This window comes from Schistocerca serialis, chromosome 2 (assembly GCF_023864345.2).
Source record: "Schistocerca serialis cubense isolate TAMUIC-IGC-003099 chromosome 2, iqSchSeri2.2, whole genome shotgun sequence".
NCBI classification, from domain to species: Eukaryota; Metazoa; Arthropoda; class Insecta; order Orthoptera; family Acrididae; genus Schistocerca; species Schistocerca serialis.
Window position 1 is genome coordinate 469,911,416 of NC_064639.1, and position 22,184 is coordinate 469,933,599.

The following is a 22,184-nucleotide window of genomic DNA, read 5'->3' on the forward strand; positions in this document are numbered from 1 at the left end:
CGAATTCTGCCTCGGGCATGGATGTGTGTGATGTCATTAGGTTTAAGTAGTTCTAATTTCTAGTGGACTGATGACCTCAGAAATTAAGTCCCATATAGCTCAGAGCCATTTAATTAACCGTGTGAAAGTTTCATTGGAGAAATACCACAGTCAGTAAACTTAGAATTAAGAACACAGTCTTAATCGCTTTTTTTTTATTTATTTAAAGCCGACAGGTTTCAACCCATCGCAGTGGCCATCGTCAGGGCGAACATACCGCTGGTCGACTGCTGGTGTCGTCACGTCTACCAAGGTGTGGCAGCAGACTTGTGACGCCACCAGCAGTCGACCAGCGGCATGTTCACCCTGAAGATGGCCCCTGCGATGGGCTGAAACCGATCGGCACTAAATAAATAAAAACACCTATTAAGACTGTTTTCTTAATACTAAGTAAATTTTATATCAATCGCTGTTACTCCACAACCAAGTTGCCCAAACATCACAGCCAGTAAAAACTGGAAGTTTGTGCGGTCGCCCCACAAACCAAACATCATCATAGATAGCTCTTGATTGTACTTCATTTATTTGACTACTTCGTAATTACAAAAATACATTAATGTCTCATCCTTTGAATTTTGTTTTGTTTTAACTAACTGTTATTTAGTTAGATTATTTCTGTTATAATGTCTCAAACGTCTATTTGTCACTCTCCGCGCCTTACAGGCGCCGCAACTTGTGTCTTGTTTTCGTTGTAGCAACGTAAACAATTGGGCCACTCAGTGTGAAGTTTGTCGTTGTAAGGTGTACGCATCGAAAGCTGGAACCATTTTGATTTTTAATTATTGACTAGAGCTTGTCTGCACTAAATTTTGACTATTGCTGTCTCGCAATGTAGCTTTACGTAAGTAACCATCCTTAGTTATGGCATTTTTCATCTTAGTTAATGTTTCGCTCAAGCTTATTTTTCTATGTCTTATTTTATAGGATTTCAAAATTTCCATTCTGATGACGATGTCCTCAGAGGTGTCGAAACCCAGGTCAATGTATTCAAGTCTCTTTACTCTGTTATCTACAACATTCTGCACCGAAGCATACATCTCTGTGGCAAATATATGGTGAGGAAGTTGACATTCCAGTTTCTTGATTTATAATGCGATCACTGTGGCTTTTGATATAGGATTATTGCACTGTGGATACACGGGAGTAATGTATCATATGAGTGTGTTGTCTAAGATTATCATATGTGTTCTCTTCCTGTAAACAGTCCACCTTTACTGAACCAGGACAAAGACGAATGAGCGCAATGCAAACGTAGCCGCGCGGCAGTAGCGGAGCGGTCTTAGGCTCTGCAGTCCCGTCGGAGGTTCGAGTCCTCCCTCGGGCATGGGTGTGTGTGTTTGTCCTTAGGATAATTTAGGTTAAGTAGTGTGTAAGCTTAGGGACTGATGACCTTAGCAGTTAAGTCCCATAAGATTTCACACACATTTTATTTTTAAAAATGTGTGGTTGACCTGCAAGTCAGCCAGTTGTGCAGTACTGGTGCATTTTTATGTGAGGCACAGCAGCGAGCAATTAAGTTTTTCTGAGAATGAGATCTGCTTTCTGTGAATTTGTGAGATGCTGTGTAGAGTATTGTGAAGATGAAATCTTATTTTTACTACTTTTTAGTTCTTTATATTCACGAATAAGATTTTGAAGGAATTTGAAGGTAGCGAAGGCGTGTGCAAAAATGAAACCTCTATTTGCAGAACGGTTAACTGAAGGAAATCTTTGCCGCTCAAATAACTAAATAGTTTTTTTTTAGTGTTTGATTGTTCTCTTTGTTTTCATTATGTCCAAAATTGCACAATTGATTAAGATGTCTGTAATTTTTGTAATGAGACAATTTCGCAGGTTTTAGAGTCTTCTTCGGATGTTCAGTCCCTTTTCTCAATAATTATAGTGTTATTTCTCTACAATAAAAGCATCTCCGTGCCTCGTAGTAAGTTTTGAACATTCTGACTTGTGTGCATTGCACCTTACGCCACACACGGCAACAAATAGTTTCTGACAAGCAAAAGAAAAATGTAGGCAGATTATTTATCTTTAGCTGCTGTATTTACTTTCGAGAACGTCAGTATCCACAAACAAAAACAGCACGCTGAGCAAGAATTAGGTTGCTTATATTTCAGGGCAGTTCTCACCTTGCATTCCTTAGCAAACAGTGTGTGGTTTTCAGTGAAGAGTGTTAGTAATTTCAAACAGTTATTTTCTTCCGAGAAGTGCAGTAATTTATTTCTGTGGATAATCTAAGTCAAACATTGCACTACTTATCGCGTAACATTCGGAATGTACTTAGGTACTTATTTTTAGTCATACAGTTTTCATTGAGCACTCAGTAAGTTTCTTCTGACACGTAATTGGATTCATTTTATAAGTTTAAAGTTTTGTTTCACAACTCTATTCACGTGCCCAACACATGGTCAACCAACGGTCAATTTTTCTCAGCAGCTGAATGCGATACGTAAAGGATAAGGACATACGAGGACAATGTTTTGAAATAAAGAATATTCAGTATTTCATATGTAGAAATTTTTTTATAGAAAGGTTACAGTTGCCTTGTCAACGGTGCATTTTTTTCGTTTTCTGTGTGTTTTCATCACTTCAGAGCAAGTCCTCATTTGCACATCGACTGCGAATAAATGAATTATGTCCGAAAACAAACTCGTATTATGGACAGTAAAGTGTTAACACATATTGTTTCAAGCTAATTTTTGCTTCTTTTACGACACTTTCTTTTGTTTTTACTCATGTAAGGATGATCTCACAACACTACACGAATTTTCGTGGTAACAGAATGAAATCAATATCTCAAAATATAGATATACACAGAATTCATCTTTATGCTCTGTAAGGACAGTGCAGATCGTCGGTCGTGGCCTCGATGTAGGAACCACCCTGGCATTTGCCTGAAGTGATTTAGGAAAACCACAGAAAACTCATATCAGGATGGCCAGACAGTGCGAATTCATTCCTCTCGAACGTGTGGCAAGAGTCTTAACAGATGTACAGCCCATTCTATTGATCACGATTATACAATATTCACTGATTAACACACTTTGCTTCAGACAACTTGTAATTGACGACACTGTTTTGCTCGTCATAGCCGCACACGCTAATTACACGTCCTGATGACTTCTTGGAGATGAATATCCGGCTATGTTCTTTGCACTAACTCAAGTCTGCTCGGAAATCGGACTCCGGGGGCACATATACTTAACTGTGCTGTATTTTTATCTTTCTGCCCTTACTTCTCCTCATAATCAGTGAAATGTTGAACTCAGAGGAGAGACTAGCCACAGCTACTACGCACTTTTATCTTGCCACAGGATTTTCTTGTGAAAGCAGTAAAATGTGATTATGTACTGAAATATGACACCGTGTTATAGTTACTCTAAGTCATCCAAGTAATCTTTACTAGTGTAACATCCATCACTTCGGAAGAAAACATTTCTGAATACGTTAGTAGTATCTTTCATTTCCTTGGGCACTTTGTATACACTTATTCCGTAATGGAATATGCTATACGAGTTTTTTGTTTCTTTGGAAAATATAAGTCCAAGATGGGTCTTAGTCCAAGATTACTGAAATATCACGTAATTTTTTCTTCATATGCACTACAGATTGTTAGATGTACATAAGCGGAGCAGTGAAGATGCCCCATTTTTAAACAGTGATATGTAATGAGCCAGACAACTACTTATTCTTATGGGCTTTTTCTACAGTTTAAAATCGTGTGCATGTTTCGTGCCTCCGATCCCCAGGAAAGGAACCCGTAACTAAGAATTGATTATACATAGAAACAGTATGTTGCCATAAGAGACTGGGTATTACAAACTGATGTTTATATCCTAAGAGCAAAACATGGTGATGACATTCCTTTTTCCAAGAGATTTGTGTGTTCATTTCATGTTAATTGATAGTCAATACGCACCCTTAAAAACTCTGTGCTTGTTACACAGTGTATAGGTTTATCGTCTTTGATTATTGCGACAGAGTTGTTTTCCCTCTTTATGCCTAAATCCATTGTGTTTTTTTTTTTTCAATACCACTTTATTTCCTGTTGCCCAGTCGTAAACATCCTTGATGGTTTTATTTCCTTTCTGTAATACGAGCTTTGTAGATTTATCAGTGACTATAATGCTGCAGTCATCAACAGAGAGAACTTTTCCTCCATTTCTTACACTACTTTGTTTTTCAGGTAAGAGTGGAACTAATCGTTTGTAATTCCACTCACACCTATCGATTCTGGCTTGTTTAGCAGTATTTTATGGTCAACAGTGTAAAAAGCCTTGGACAGATGTAGGAATATGCGAGCAACATAGTATCCTTGAGAGAGTTTAAATTCCACTTTTGTAAACTCGTAATGGCTGTTATTGGACTTCTCGCACTTCGGAAACTTAGCGCACTTGCAGAGGCTGTATTTATACATGTAACCCAATAGTCTGTTCTTAATGATAGCTCCAATTACTTTTGAGAATGAAGACAGTAGTTAACCTGACCAGTTGTTTTCAATATATTCTGCATTATCTTTCATTAGTAAGGCCACAATTCTTGCTTGCTCGTTCTGTTTGGGAGTGGAACAGGGAGAGAAGATGCTTGTTGTGGTGCGAGGTACCCTCCGCCACGCACCGTATGGTGGATTGCGGAGTATGTATGTAGATGTAGATGTACTCTGGAAAAGTAGCTGATCTGAAGGACTCAATTATTTTACTTGTTAATGCGGACAGTCTATCTACTCTTTCCGAACAGAGATTAGAACCTTCTATATACCTGCTGACTTTTTACTTTATTTTAATTCCGGTATTGTCTTCGTGACTTCAACCGCTGTGCGAAACAACATCCTTACAATTGTGGTGTACATCTTTGTAGTGGTAAATGTGTTCTAGAAAAATTTTGATGGAACTTCTCTACAGTACCAGATAAACATTCATTTACAGAATTTGCCAATTCCTAAGGATTTCCTGTTATTCTTTGTTTACTAAGTTGGTTTACTTGTGTCTGCCTTTACCCATTTTCTCTTTTATGATATCCCACACTGTTTTGCTTCTATTTACTTCATTAGTTATTATTGTATTATACAATGATTTTGTTGCACCAAGCAATGGCATTTTGTATATTTTTCATAACTGTGATAGTATGGGACTGGGCATTAGCGTATAACTGAGAAATTCAAGTATCTGGGAGGACATTCTAATATCCGCAGTTGTTCATTTATGTTCCTTAGAAGCTGCTGTATAAGTGGCTACCTTTATAAATATCTCCTTAAAGAATAACTTAAATCACTTGCAGAGTCTAAGAACTTAGCATCTACATTGTTTTCCACTTACGTTGTATCCCAGATTTGATTTTCCAATTCCCTAGAAAATTGTGTATTTTACGTTTCGAAAAGATCGTTTTGTAGGCGTGCAGTTTTGCTGGTTTTATCACACTCGTCTTCACCTTTATTGCTTTAGACTAATGGTCGGAAAGACATTCACTAGTTTACAGTTTTTCCTGTCAAAATCTGTAAGTACTCGGTCTAAGACTGCTGCTGAGCTTTTTGATACAATAGTAGCAATATTTACCGTTTGTACTACGCCGAAAGTGCTGTGAACGTTTAGGACGTTGTTACCAGTTTCACCCTCAACACCTGCGTTAATATTCATGTCTCAGAATACTACTGTGTTAGTCTGAGGGGCTAAGTCTCTTCCCAGGACTTCGATTAATTTCTGAAAGGAAGCGTGCACGTTACCAATAAGTGAACGGTACACGCATAGAGCAATTTTCTTATACTAATTTAGCCCAGCACTCGACATGTAAATGCTAGTGACTTGTGACTAGTGACTTCCCTAAATTTCTCGTGTAATTGAGGGCCTACACGTCTGCGTGACTACTACCTAGAAGCAGTACTCTCTTCTTAGTAATACTTCCAATCTTCCTATCCTTCCTGCTAATGGTCAGAGTCTGGAGCACATATCCTACTCCTCCACCATCCCAAGACTTCTTGCACTCTTGCACCATCCTGAGATTCTTCGCATCTCAACTCTGGTAAGTAGCAGACATAATAAAACTGTCAGATCGTGTCCTTCTTCTGTTAGGTTTCCTGCCAACTGTCGTTTCCTAGCAAACCCTGCCGCCACTATATTTCTACACCAGCATTAGTTCTCTACTACCTTGGTCCAAATGTGCGTAAAGGGCACAAGTCTTCCTTTCCTGCTCCTCTGTTACCTTATTCCTACTCATATCCTGTTGTTCCAGTTCGTGCTACTAGCATGAGTTCAGTCATGTCAGAAGTATGTAAACAAAAACGTTAGACCCAAGTCTTACTAGTTCAAAACACGAAACATTTTTAATCCTAACGCGGAGATGCCAAGTTTTCAAGTGAGTAACCAGAAAAAAAGACTCTAGTGTGGCTATTTACATCAAAAGGTATGAATAAAAACACTGGTCAATGTGCACAGTTCCTTACGAGCGTTGAACTCAATATGTAAACTAGTCGGACCTAAATAAGAGTACCGGAAATTCAATGTGCAAACAAACATTTACTGCAGTAACAACTAAATGTACGTAATGCAAAAGATATTCAAAATTAACATACAAAAGTACAATCAAACAAGACGATCAAAACTTATGTTTTGCTGAATACTATAATCACACTTGGCACTCGGCTGTCATCTTCCAAATGGTTAATTTTTAAAGTCCCTCACGCAAACAAAGCAAAATAATCAAAGGGCGAGACTAAGAACATGCAAAAGAACGTAATGCACTAATTTGTTTCTAAACTGTACTCTGCTTCTGCAGTCCTAAGATTCGCTACCCTCCAAACATCTGTAAACCACAAACGCATAGATTTTACAGATAAATGACCTTGAGGGACGGTAAAACAGGGTCATCTCCGCAGTTTAAAATCATTTTTATTCGGTTTTAGCCGTTTGTTGTAGCGCACTACTCTCGTGAGAATACTTTGACAGAAGCGCAGAGGTGCGTAAAACAGAACATACGCCATGTTGGCAAATTGTGTCGCTCGTCTCGTGATAGTCTCTGTTGGTGAGTCTTTCGATGTGCGTTAATGACAATATGTAGAATGACTATACAAGGGGGACTACCTTTAAGGTGGTGTTGTAGACAGGGAGGCGAAAGCAGATGAAGATGACGTTGGAAATACGATACTGCGAAGAGAACTAGACAGAGCTGTGAAAGATTTGAGGCGAAATAAGGCTCGCATGCTTAGCTGAGATGTTTGGAAGGAACATTTATAGTTTTAGAGAAACCATTGGCAATGTAGGCTGAAATAGGCTCTCTGAATTTCTGAAGGCAGCTATGATGAAATACAGGGAGCGAAAGGTTGTCGAAAACTTACACAGATGGAAGGAAATAAAGTCTAGTTCCCCGTCGACAACGAGTTGTTAGAAGTGGAGCATAAACTCGGATTAGGGAGAGATGGTAAAAGAGATCGGCCGTAAGCTTTGTAAAGGAACCACCCCGTCTTTAACTTACACGTCAACTATACCGAAGTTGTAATAGTCCAAGGGCGTGTAAGGAAAGAATTAGCTGCGAAGAGTGTGAGACAGGGTAGCAGATTATCCTCGATGCTATTCTACATGTACAGTTGTGTTCAAAAGTATACGAACGACCTGAATTGCATTTCGCCTGATTCCCATGCAACCCACGTAACGTAGCTGTCTAGCAGATTCTCTAATCGCTCCTTGGTATAGTCGTCTGACTATTGAAAATGGCTCCAACAAGTCACCACTAGAAAACTCGGCTCTGTATCGCAATAATTCAAGATGTAATACCTCGATGCTACAAATATCAGGGAACACCTTATCACAAATAAGACTGTTCTTAAGGCTTGTAAGCTCACATTTATTGCAATAAATGACATACCTGAAATGTTACCATTCTCATTATTACGTCAGATAGGTAGTTCGTCGTATTCATGATTTCCTCTTCAAAGTAACAGACCGTACTTCTTATCTAACACAAAATAATATTAAAAATTTAAGTTATTCACGAGCAGCTAGTTGCGAATATGTATGAACTTCAAATGGCACGACGAACCGTCTGGTTCTGCATTTGGATTCAAACCCAGGTCACGCAGACTAGGATTTCGTGACTGACGGAAACTGTCATTCCTGACTAGGCATACAGAGAGTGATATACCTCGATTTTAGACAGTATCAGTTAGCAAATATCAACTTTAAATTACATAACGTAAACATTTTTAACGGACGCGAATCCCTACCCAGGATCTTTTGTCCCTGTTAACGAACTACGAGAGATGTTAAATATTGCTTCTTCACAAGTAACTTACTTGAAATGCCGTGATGTAAAGCTTTGTTTTGGACAGGGATTCGAACCCAAAACCTAATCGGATTGTTATCGAAGCACAACCAACTGTGACATATCGGATTTTCTCGGCAGTAGCTAGATGTTTTAACTGAAATGACGGGACGAAACATTAATTTTTTCCTTCCCGGGACTCCAACTCGGAACCTATCGCTGTTATATATTAGAGAAAACGAACGTTAAATATGGGTTTGTTACATCAGCAGCGACATGTGAGCATGTTTGAACTAGAAATAAATGACGAAGAGTTCAATGCTGACTGGGAATCGAACCCCACACATACCGTTGTTGACTACACACAAAGAGACGTCCGCTACAGAATTTTTCTCCACCAGCAGCTCGGAATAACATCCCTGAGCTTAGAGTGATCTCTCAAATAGTTCTGTGTCTCACTGGGAGTCAAAAACGTCAAATATCTTTAGTGTTGACAACGAATGAAAATGCATTAAAAATCAAAATTATTATCCATCAGCAGATAGGTGTTCTCATGCTAGAGCTTGATAATACATAATGAAAACCTTATTGCGGGGCCAGCATTCGAACCCATTCACGCGCAGTGTGTGGAGATGTTGAGGAATCTGCAGTTTTTAACAAACAACAAATTGTAGTCGAGTTGTATTGCCACGAAGGGATCAAATTCCGCGTTAAGGGCGGTTTGATTTGCATTCCAAGTTCAGAACCAATTTTATCGACATACAGAAGCTCAAATAAAAGATGGAATATGGGTCCTGTGAGCCTACATATCGTTTGTTTCGTCACTATAAATAAATAACTAGTATAAGATAGGTTACTGGTGACAGAGTTCCCACATTTCGCCACTCCTGACTTTATTGTGGTGCAACCTAACGACTACTCGGTAGAGAAGGAGTGTCATGTTTAATGTGAATTTCGGACCGCAATGCCATTATACCTTCTTTACTTGGCGTAGCCAGAAGAGAATAGTATCTGCCTCTCCCTATTAAAAGTCATGGGCAGAAGTTGGAATCGAAACCAGACCATCATCATAGGAACCCATCATCAACCCAACAGACCACCAAATCATCTTCTGTAAGACTCATTTTTCTTTCATAACACCACTGCGGCACACTCGATGAGAATTATGACACACAGGCTCCCTGTAGTGGTTTGCAGCATGTTCAGTAGATTCATTTACTTGGTTGATCGAATCGCCAAGAACTAGCTGCCTCGGCTACCCAGTGCATACATTCGACTCTATTTTGTAATCACCGAAATAAAATCATGTAACTGCCACCTACACAGAACTGCCAACAGTGTAGTATGCAGAAATTTAAAGAGGAAGTGTTCCTTTCCATTTGAGCTACTCTATTGCGCTATCTGTCTGTCGAAAACGACGAGCAGTGCAAAAGAAAAGCTGTAACTGTCTGTCTTTCAGAAGTCTAGATCGGGCCATATGCATTATCTCACAGCGCTGTGGAATACGGAAGATGTGGAAGAGTTATTGTTGACTTCTGGAGGTGCTTTAGGTATACAACAGCTAGTAGACAAGATGTCGCGAGTTCCATTTCATTCGCGCCTAAATTGTTTCAACGCAATTCTGATGTCTGCTGAAGTTACCAATTTATTGGATCTTTGAACATAATTACCTTCACTTCTCAACACAAAATAGCCGCATGTGGAAAATGGGCTAACTTCTACGACATTTTGTTCTTTTCAGATTTATTAGACGGCCAGGAAGCAGATGCATCTCGAAGCTTTTGTATTATGTATGGGGAGAACGCAGCGTGCCAAAATAGTCAGAAAAGTATTTTCTAAATTAGCTGTCGTCTGGTAGTGGTATTTCATTCTTCATCAAACCTTGTTTGACAGCTTTAACTCAGAACAAGTTTTCTACATGCATGTAATCAATAAACTGCATATGCAATGTCAGACTGTTATAGATCACATCAGAGAATTAGCATATATCGTTGATGATTAATTTCTCTCTCATGTTTAGTATTGTTTTAACAACACTAAAAGAAACCTTACGAAAATTGTGCACTGTATTAAAAGAAATGAAATAAAACTACGCACAATAACCTTATGACGAAAGTCTGTTTTGATAAAACTATCAGTACACAAGCGTGCCTCTATCGGCACGAATTAGTAAAATACTACTCACTTAGATTTCGATTGGGTCTGTGTTTAATTGGTATGCTGCGTCATACTCAACAGGTATGCAAATATGGCATTCATTAATAAAGTTATGTATTCCTAGAGACCCAAAATTTGCTTGTCAGCAGCGGAACGAGGCGTTACCTATAGTGCAGCATTGTAAGTTTTTCAGCATTGCACTATGAGCTAAAAGTATTTTCTTGCGATTTCCTTATCGATGTTTCATCTGACTGCTTGTAGCTCTTTCACAGAAGGGATAAAAACGTTACATTCAGCGAGGCTGGAATCGCGAACCATAACAGACGCTTTTTCAGAGGACAGCACGTCACGTCAGAGCTAGCGAAGAGGTATGTGTTGCCAATTTCTTTGACGAGGCCAATAGTGTCTAGAACTCGTAAACCGGTATATAAAGGACGAGTGCAGTTGTGATTTACACATGCAACGACTTTCCTGCGCTGAAAACCGTAAATTTACAATCTTTTGTTTCACCTGAAGCGATAATAGGTCAGATTATTCAATGGAAATGACAGGAAAAATCAAGTGAACTTTGAGGCTTAATTCCGTGCACACCAGGGGGATAAAAACGTTACATTCAGCGAGGCTGGAATCGCGAACCATAACAGACGCTTTTTCAGAGGACAGCACGTCACGTCAGAGCTAGCGAAGAGGTATGTGTTGCCAATTTCTTTGACGAGGCCAATAGTGTCTAGAACTCGTAAACCGGTATATAAAGGACGAGTGCAGTTGTGATTTACACATGCAACGACTTTCCTGCGCTGAAAACCGTAAATTTACAATCTTTTGTTTCACCTGAAGCGATAATAGGTCAGATTATTCAATGGAAATGACAGGAAAAATCAAGTGAACTTTGAGGCTTAATTCCGTGCACACCAGGAAGTAACTCGTCGATCACAGAGTCGCCAAATATACCTTGCCTTGTTGCCAAATCTCAGTTACAGTACTAGCAGGAAGAAGACGAACTGATGTGATCCTACAGAGGGCTGGGAAGTGACCACAGCTGGCCTTTCAAAGACGCGGCTGCGACTGCCTGGAATACGTAATGCGTCTCATTCGCATTTCTGTAACCAGGTTTACGGATTGGAGCGTAGTTACTAATAATACTCAAACTGACTGAAAACTAAGCATCATAAATCAGTAACTCTCATTGTTGTTTTTATATTTCTTTCGAAACTGTACTCAAACCTAACAAACTCATTCACGGACGTTTTCGTGCCTCGCTGATAGTCGAGCACACCAAACAAATAAAAAAAAAAGAATGTCTCTGTGCGTGTGCGTGTGCGTGTGCGTGTGAGAGAGAGAGAGAGAGAGTGAGAGATAGAGAAATAAAGATAAAGAAGAATGAGACAGAGGGTAAAAAATTGTTGTAAAGAAATAGAATACTGGTATGGAAAGAAATCTTTCATTAAAATAACACGTTCCACATCATTACGCAGTGTCATATTCATGAACTATGAACAAGTCTTAATCCAATTTAATCTAATCAATCATATTGCTGACTAGCCTTGAAGAGTCATGAAATACCGAAATTTTTTCCAGTATCAGTAATAAAATCTAAACTTGAAAATAAAAGACTACAGTTTTTGTAATAAACTGGGACTCCTATCAAGACCCTTTCATCCCTGTTAACTAACCACGAAAGATGTCTAATATATCTCCATTCAGAAGTAACAAAGTGTGTATGCATTTAAAGTTAAAGTGCATGATGTGAAGTTCTGTGACGGAGTTACGAACCCAACACGTAATCGGATTGTTAACTAAGTAAAATCAAATGTTATGGATCGGGTTTTTTTCTACCAGCTGCTAGGTGTGTACACACACGTATACAATACAATGATGGCTTGTAGAAAATAAAATCGAAACGCGTATGACACTAAAATTGTGTTTTATTCAGTTGCTGTCAGACGGTCCATAAGTAAAAATTATCAGTATACCGTAATACAACTTACTGTGACGAGCTACCTAGAGAATCTGATGTGTAAAGGTTTTCTCCTGATTTCGTTACAGGACTTTTCTGGAAATTCGCAACCCCATAAAATAAATCAGAAAAAAGCCTGCACACTCTGGCCCCTTCCACAGTTAGAACTGACGACTTATTGAGCTGTGGCAGCACGAGACATGGGCGGTACCAAGGCTTTTGCTTGCTGGGACTTTAGTTCTTGTCGGAATTTTAAGATACTATTCAGATGCTAACCAATGCAGAAGGCATTTTTTTCTTTCCCATTTTCGTTTTAACATTTTCCTACTCTCGCAGAGCAGCGGAGCAACTTTCCTTCAACAATGAAGTGATAGTCTTTTGTGCACCATAAAATTTTTGTGTTTACTACTTGGCCAAAAAACGAAAAAGGGGGCTACGGAAACACTGCTAACAACACGCCACTCTAATCATAGAGTTGGTCGCTCAGCCTAATAATGCATCGTGAAAGATAATAAAAGTTGTCACTTATGTAGAAAACAGCATTTCTTTAGCCCAAAAATTGAATTTTCTGACTCAGTGTCTTAGATTACATGAGTATTATATAGCACGAGTCAAGCAAATGGATAGGTGAGTCAATTCAGTACCATACGCGGAAGTGATTGCACTGTCACAGTGTTGCCAAATTTTTGTGACGATGTTGCCAGTTCTCAACTGTGCTAGGATCAGCTCTGTAGCGTTATGGGAGGAGAATCTCGTGCTCAGAATATAGAAGGATACAGAGAAGAGGCGCGGGGTTTGGTTAATATGCAGCGTTTTCTCCTACCAGTTGCGTCAAACATTAAGGTGTGCAATCTTCCATCACGATTACAGTTTCCCACAAAATATATATGAATAAAACACTTATCTTGTTACTTTGTGACAAAAGATTATTTCAGTATAATAAAAAATCAACTTTGCCCACCATTCATAAAAAGTAAGATAACAAACACTTTGCACCTCGAAATCGATTGCTTCTATGTGCAGTCTTGTGATCATACAGGTAGAATTTCATGAATTGCACGAGAATGTAGAAAAATGTTGGTGAAAACGGAAGCTGTAATAAACACAGTTAACTAATTATTTTGTGCCACGTAATAATCAATTCATTTGAAAATTCAGAAGAGAATAAACTAAAAATTATGCCCATTAAGACAGAAACAAAAGGCAGATTCGGGCACTGTGCAGATCTACACTTTTTCATCTTCAGATATATACAAATAATATATACTAACCAGCGTATTCATTGCATTCGTAATCCTTCCCTCTTGTTTAGTCTTCTAGTGATGAACTGGATCCACACCCATGAATCTGATTGTTTCTTTGTATCCTTGCATCTACTATCTTTGTGTGTTATTGTTCGGTGTTCAAAAAGCAAAATATTGTGCCTGCTCCCACGAGGTATTACAACGAGGTCCCAAGAAGGCTAACGAATTATAATCAAAATACAGTGAGACGCCAATTTGTCTGTCGTCATGGTGTTAAGTCGACATAAATAGTTGGGCGTTATTGCCTGCATCACCGGCATCCCGTTGTCTTCTCTTATTGGGATTTTAATATTACCCTGAAAACAAAACGCCGAGATAAATGTGTATATTCTCCGTGACGGAACATCCCATATTCCATTCATCCTGATCCATTCGTTGCATGCATCGGCAGCAATAAGTGATAGGGAAGCTGTTGTGAGCTGACGAATAACAATAAAAATGGTAGTAATAACGAATCAGTAATGAAGGATTTTACTGCATTATGCAGTACACGCACACACACACACACAGACACACGTTCTTTTTTTATTTTTAATTGTTTGGTGCGCTCGACTATCAGCGAGGCACGAAAACGTCCGTGAATGAGTTTGTTAGGTTTGAGTACAGTTACGAAAGAAATATAAAAGCAACTATGGGAGTTACTGATTTATGATGCTTAGATTTCAGTCAGTTCTGAGTATTATTAGTAACTACGCTCCAGTCCGTAAACCTGGTTACAGAAATGCGAATCAGACGCATTACGTATTCCAGGCAGTCGCAGCCGCGTCTTTGAAAGGTCAGCTGTGGTCACTTCCCAGCCCTCTGTAGGATCACATCAGTTCATCTTCTTCCTGCTAGTACTGTAACTGAGATTTGGCAACACAGCAAGGTATATTTGGCAACTCTGTGACCGACGAGTTACTTCCTGGTGTGCACGGAATTAAGCCTCAAAGTTCACTTGATTTTTCCTGTCATTTCCATTGAATAATCTGAGTCATTATCGCTTCAGGTGTAACAAAAGATTGTAAATTTACGGTTCTCGGCGAGGGAATGTCGTTGCATGTGTAAATCGCAACTGCACTCGTCCTTTATATACCGGTTTACGAGTTCTAGACTCTATTGGCCTCGTAAAAGAAATGGGCAATACATACCTCTTCGCTAGCTCTGACGTGACGTGCTGACCTCTGAAAATTGTCCGTTATGGTTCGCGGTTCCAGCCTCGCTGAATGTAACGTTTTTATCCCTTCTGTGAAAGATCTACAAGCAGTGAGATGAAACATCGATAAGGAAACCGCAAGAAAATGCTTTCAGCTCATAGTGCAATGGCGAAAAACTTACAATGCTGCACAATCGGTAACGCCTCGTTTCGCTGCTGACAAGCAAATTTTGGGTCTCTAGGAATACATAACTTTATTTCTGAAATGCCATATTTGCATACCTGTTGAGTATGACACAGCATACCAATTAAACACAGACCCAATCGAAATCTAAGTGAGTAGTATTTTACTAATTCGTGCCGATAGAGGCACGCTTGTGTACTGATACTCAGTTTTATCAAAACAGACTTTCGTCATAAGGTTATCGTGCGTAGTTTTATTTCATTTCTTTTAATACAGTGCACAATTTTCGTAAGGTTTCTTTTAGTGTTGTTAAAACAATACTAAACATGAGAGAGAAATTAATCATCAACGATATATGCTAATTCTCTGATGTGATCTATAACAGTCTGACATTGCATATGCAGTTTATTGATTACATGCATGTAGAAAACTTGTTCTGAGTTAAAGCTGTCAAACAAGGTTTGATGAAGAATGAAATACCACTACCAGACGACAGCTAATTTAGAAAATACTTTTCTGACTATTTTGGCACGCTGCGTTCTCCCCATACATAATACAAAAGCTTCGAGATGCATCTGCTTCCTGGCCGTCTAATAAATCTGAAAAGAACAAAATGTCGTAGAAGTTAGCCCATTTTCCACATGCGGCTATTTTGTGTTGAGAAGTGAAGGTAATTATGTTCAAAGATCCAATAAATTGGTAACTTCAGCAGACATCAGAATTGCGTTGAAAAAATTTAGGCGCGAATGAAATGGAACTCGCGACATCTTGTCTACTAGCTGTTGTATACCTAAAGCACCTCCAGAAGTCAACAATAACTCTTCCACATCTTCCGTATTCCACAGTGCTGTGAGATAATGCATATGGCCCGATCTAGACTTCTGAAAGACAGACAGTTACAGCTTTTCTTTTGCACTGCTCGTCGTTTTCGACAGACAGATAGCGCAATAGAGTAGCTCAAATGGAAAGGAACACTTCCTCTTTAAATTTCTGCATACTACACTGTTGGCAGTTCTGTGTAGGTGGCAGTTACATGATTTTATTTCGGTGATTACAAAATAGAGTCGAATGTATGCACTGGGTAGCCGAGGCAGCTAGTTCTTGGCGATTCGATCAACCAAGTAAATGAATCTACTGAACATGCTGCAAACCACTACAGGGAGCCTGTGTGTCATAATTCTCATCGAGTGTGCCGCAGTGGTGTTATGAAAGAAAAATGAGTCTTACAGAAGATGATTTGGTGGTCTGTTGGGTTGATGATGGGTTCCTATGATGATGGTCTGGTTTCGATTCCAACTCCTGCCCATGACTTTTAATAGGGAGAGGCAGATACTATTCTCTTCTGGCTACGCCAAGTAAAGAAGGTATAATGGCATTGCGGTCCGAAATTCACATTAAACATGACACTCCTTCTCTACCGAGTAGTCGTTAGGTTGCACCACAATAAAGTCAGGAGTGGCGAAATGTGGGAACTCTGTCACCAGTAACCTATCTTATACTAGTTATTTATTTATAGTGACGAAACAAACGATATGTAGGCTCACAGGACCCATATTCCATCTTTTATTTGAGCTTCTGTATGTCGATAAAATTGGTTCTGAACTTGGAATGCAAATCAAACCGCCCTTAACGCGGAATTTGATCCCTTCGTGGCAATACAACTCAACTACAATTTGTTGTTTGTTAAAAACTGCAGATTCCTCAACATCTCCACATATTGCGCGTGAATGGGTTCGAATGCTGGCCCCGCAATAAAGTTTTCATTATGTATTATCAAGCTCTAGCATGAGAACACCTATCTGCTGATGGATAATAATTTTGATTTTTAATGCATTTTCATTCGTTGTCAACACTAAAGATATTTGACGTTTTTGACTCCCAGTGAGACAGAGAACTATTTGAGAGATCACTCTAAGCTCAGGGATGTTATTCCGAGCTGCTGGTGGAGAAAAATTCTGTAGCGGACGTCTCTTTGTGTGTAGTCAACAACGGTATGTGTGGGGTTCGATTCCCAGTCAGCATTGAACTCTTCGTCATTTATTTCTAGTTCAACACAAATCTCATCACGTTGTTCCACGTTCTCGTTAGCGTTTTTCCATATTTTCATTTATTCGAAGAATCTGCAGAGGATCCCTCTGATTTTATGTTTATCAGTCCATCTAACTTTCATCATGTTTGTATAAGACCACCTGTCAAACCTTCTGTTGCTCTTCTTTCCCAATTTATCCACAGTCCATGATTCACTGTGCTCCGAACGAACTGTACGAGTATACCATATTTGTTATTTAGGTAAAGATCAATGTTTGACATAAGGGAAGTCCATTCTCCAGGAATACCCTCTTCGTCTGTACTAACATTTTTTTATGTCCTCCTTACTTCGTCTGGCATCGGGTATTTGGCTCCAAAGTAGCAGAATTCCTTAACTTCTTATATTTTATGGACACCAATTTTTATATTTATCGCTAATTTCACTTCTGCTATTCATCATTACTTTCGTCTCCCTTCGATGTAGTCTGAAGCTATATTCGTTGCTCATTATACTGTTCATTCCATTCAACAGTTTCATTTAGAACAGCAATGTGTTGAGCGATTCCTTTCATCCTTAACTTTACCCCGCTCCTCCACCTTTCTTTTACATCCATCACAGCTCCTTCCATGAACATAGTTAAACAGTAGGAGTGATAGATTAAATTGGGAGTGAGTGCTTACACCCCTGTCTTATACACTTTTTCGTGGGTTCGCGATGAATATTCACAGCTTGGCACAGAGGTTCTGATTGTTCTTCACCCGTTCCCAACAAAAAACTTGTGTGAGACGGGATTCTCAGCATATGGAACTACAAAGACAAAATGCCACACTAGACGGAATTCTGAACCTGACTGCATCTTCAGCTTTCTTCTATCGACTGTGTCATTAAAGAGTTGGTCAGAAATTTAAAAAGTGTTTCACACCTCTCATTAACTGAAAACCAGTTTTTGTACTTTGCAGTGGTATAAAAGCATTGTTTCATTGTGCGTACTGTGTTACTGAGTGTTGTTATGTATAATTTAGTAGGAGTCAGCAGTGTGCCATGTACCTACTTTTCTATAATTTTGATAAAATGATTACAAATAAAAAAAAACTGGCCAAATGCCGATGGGACTCGTGTACTGAGGGTTCCGTGCAAATTTAATTACATATACATAGATAGCGCATCCATCTTGGGAAACGAGAGTATCATCGATTTTTGCCTGTGTCCGATATAGATACTAGTAAGATATCGGTCCTGGGAATTCCAGTACCGTATAGAAATCTTTACAATAGGTCCTCAGACTAGCTTCGACATACAAAAGTAATCTGGCAAGGGACTCCACTTTATGTCTATAGATACAGAAAATTTAATAAAATACTTTTTATTTACTTACCAAAACATGACTAAAAATTACATTGTGCTTCTGACGGATGATGAATGTAATGTATGTCCTGATGCCAAAGAGATATTTACATGCGAAATAATTAAAGTTTAACGATATTCAGATTGTTTTACTTTACTTGTAATGTGAAACCTTGTTCCTTGAAAATCTTCGTGACCCTACGTCAACGAGAAGTACCCTATAGGTTTCGATGATTGAGTTTACGGGTATCAAAGTATGTGATATAAAGAGCCGAGTCATTGGATTGTATCGACTTAGGAGCCTAAATTTTTTACACCGCCAAGGGACCACAGAGCGTACTGATACAAAAATTTAATTTGATACACCAACTCGTTCACGAGAAAATGGAGTCTTAACAGACGGACAAACAAACGGATAAAAAATGATAAAAATATTTTTTCGTGTTATATAATTACATATTAACAGTTTTAGGAATTTTCCCCTAACCTGTAGTGTGAAATCTTGCTTTTTGCCGAATTTCATTATTTGAGGTCAGTGGGAAGTGTGCTACAGATTTTGATGAATGAGTTTGCTAGTTTCAAAATATTTGACACTGGCCGACTCTTTTGATTCCATTGACTTAGAAGCTTAAATTTTATACACCGCAAAGGGACCATAGGCCTTAATATGTGCCAAAAATTTGAGCATGATATGTTAACACGTTTCTGAGAAAAAAGCTTCTTAAACGTCGGGCAGGCAGGCAGGCAGACGAGAGAGCGATGCTAATCGGTTCCGTTTTTAGACTAATGCTCGGAACCCTAAATGTGAATAGAAAACCTGATTTTGCGTATTTTAGGACTACGTAAAATATTTATTGTTTCAAAAGCGTTCCGTCGGTGAAAAGGTTTGAGGACCGCCGATCTAGGTTAATGTATAATTTTTGCACCTATGGCCAGTTCCCGATGCAGCCAGTCAAGATGATACATTAACAAGTGTAGAAAAGAGTCAAGCTCGAAATGAAAGCGTCCACTGCGCTTTCACTAAAATTAATTACATTAAGAGAAACGAAGGCAAGAACCGAGAAGACTTAATCCAAAGCCGTGATCAGGGACGTGAAGGAGGGACGGGATGAATTTATGAGATTTCCGCTACCATTCACGGCGAGAGACGCGCGCTCGCCAGCGGCTGGTGTTGGGCACACGCTGCGGGCCGCACTATCAGCGTTTCCGCAGACCTGCCCCGGCGCTGGACAAAGGAGCGGCCGCCGTATTCTGCTGCGGCGGCGGCGACGGCGGCGGCGTCGCCGGTGACTGATGGTGGGGCCAGCCCAGCCCAGCCGGCGCCCCTTCATCAGGTTTCCGGTCCGCTGCCCGCCATTGTCAGCTCCGAGCTGCCGTCGAGGATCGTGCGAATTTCACGCCACACGGCCTGCCATTGACTAAGGTGCCGCGTACAGCCATCCACCGGCATGATTTCCATCTACAGAGGTCAGCACAAGGTGTAGCTGGAATTGTATGGGGATGGGACCTCGACGAACGAATGAAATTTATCTAGTAAGACCTTACACGGTAAACAGTGACAGGTTGTCTAAATAAAAGGTTTTGAGTAGTGACCTACTCATCCAGCTCGAAACGTACGATTGCCGTGTGGGTAACACAATTGATGTACATCTTCATACGTAAAATAAAGAGCCTACAGAAAGCATTACAACTTCTGTATTAGTACATTACACTTGCTGAAGTTGTACATTGCTTACCAGTAAAAATACAACACGGGAAGGATAAAAACGTAACGAAATTTTACTTGCTGTGGGCTTTCGATAAAGTAGGCCACGAAAAATTGCTCAAAATAGACTGGGCATTGATTCTGTGTCGCTAGAGGGACTGGTAGGACTTGGTTCTCGCCTGCTGCTAAAATTGTTTTTATTTTACTTACATAAGATCTCAACATTTATTTGCTAAAATGTACAATACAATTTTAAGCACACTTTAACGGAATTTCATCTTCCAGAAGAAGAAGTAGTGCAAAATAAAAGTAACGTGTCATCTCTGTTGCAGTTGAATAGAAAAAAATTACGAAGACAACGAGCTTCCCAAGAAATACGTAAAACATTCTCGGTTTTCTTAGCGTGTCAATTCGGGATAAAATCTGAAGCTTTCGACGATAGCCTCCAATCGTCACGTGCAACTGACTGTCCTCACAGCTGCTGTGGTGGCTTTACATAAACCGTGGATGACTTGTGATTGGTCGGCTTCTCATTGGTCGGCGATTACGTGCTGCTGTCACAGACGGTGTCAATGACTTCGCTGGTGGCACCACCGCTTCCATTGGAATGCAAACCCTGCAATGAATGTCTCTGCTGCTTCTCTACACGAGCCCTCGTTTCCATGCACCACTCAGATAATATCCGATATCACGGTTAAAGCTCTTCTCGCTCATTCTGTTTCCCAAGAAATAGTGTAAAAACCACTGAGATACGAAAATACCATCGCCCTGCCAGAGAATCTGCGACACCCACGCCTCCACCTCCTGCATCACCTGCCCCTCAGGGAGGACCTGCTCCCCACCAGCTCCATTTGCAACCATCTCCCAGCCCCCTCCCCGACCTGCCCTGTCCAAGAAATCTTCTAAACGCCCTAATGCTGACCCTGCACCCCCATCTCCACAAAGAAAACCCCTGATACCAGCGACCCACACACCTCCATGGGCATGACCCTCGCCCCACCATTACAACTGCTTCCATCCACACCTTCGTCCTCTCCAAACGTGACCCTCAATTCTTCAAGACCCGCACCCTTTTCCTGGCCATCCGTAAATATTTCCCCAATGCCCCCATCTCCCTTCTCATTTGTCAAAAGGACTTGGTCCTCATTAAATCCCCCAATGTTTGCTTCCATACTGATCTCCTCTCCAAAATCCCATCTATGTAATTTGGCCCCACAATCCACCCTTACCCCCCAACAGCTTCAATCTCCTCGATGCCCACTGACCTTCACCACCGTGATCACAAAGCTTATCCACCTGGTCATAGAGGCAGAGGTGTTGGTGGAACAAAATTCCCATCCCAACACTGAAATCCGCTCGGCCCATCGCATCTTTAATATTGCCGGGCCGACTTATCTAATGCGCCTATTCAATGAATCCTCCTCCTCCATCAACTGCCTCCTTACAGAGGAGCACTAATCTACAATAGACATCATAAAGTGGACCCCTCCTGTTCCCCCCTCCAATCCTACTGCTGCCAATGCTGCCTGAAGTATAGCGACCATGTCACTACTGCCTGCAAGAGCCCTCCCTACCTGCCCCACTGCAAAGCTTCCCACTTCTTGAAGAACTGCCCCAACCTCGCCTCTCCCCCCTCTTATAATACCTGTAAAGAACCCCACCCTACCTACTCCTTGAAATGTAAAGCAAAACCTCCTCCCATCACCCCTGAGCTCACCATCCCTCTCTGTCCTATCAGTGACCCCATCCACAACAACAACTCGCTCTGCCCTCCCCCTAATGCAGAGGACATCATCCCCTTTGTCACCATAGTGCTTCAAAACATTCAGCCCTTTCAACGCTTACACACCCTTTCCCAAATCACCCTCGCAGCCCGTTCCATTTTCCATCTCACCACCTATGCCACCTACTCCCACAACCAGGCCCATTTCACCTTCATCCTCCTCACCATCCTCATCTAACTCTCCTCTACCATGGAATGACAACATTGCAGTATCATTTACCATGATATCTGCTCCCTGCCCACCTACAAACTCCTCTTCCTCCACACCCAACCTCTCCTCAACAATCCTGCCAAGTCTCTCAC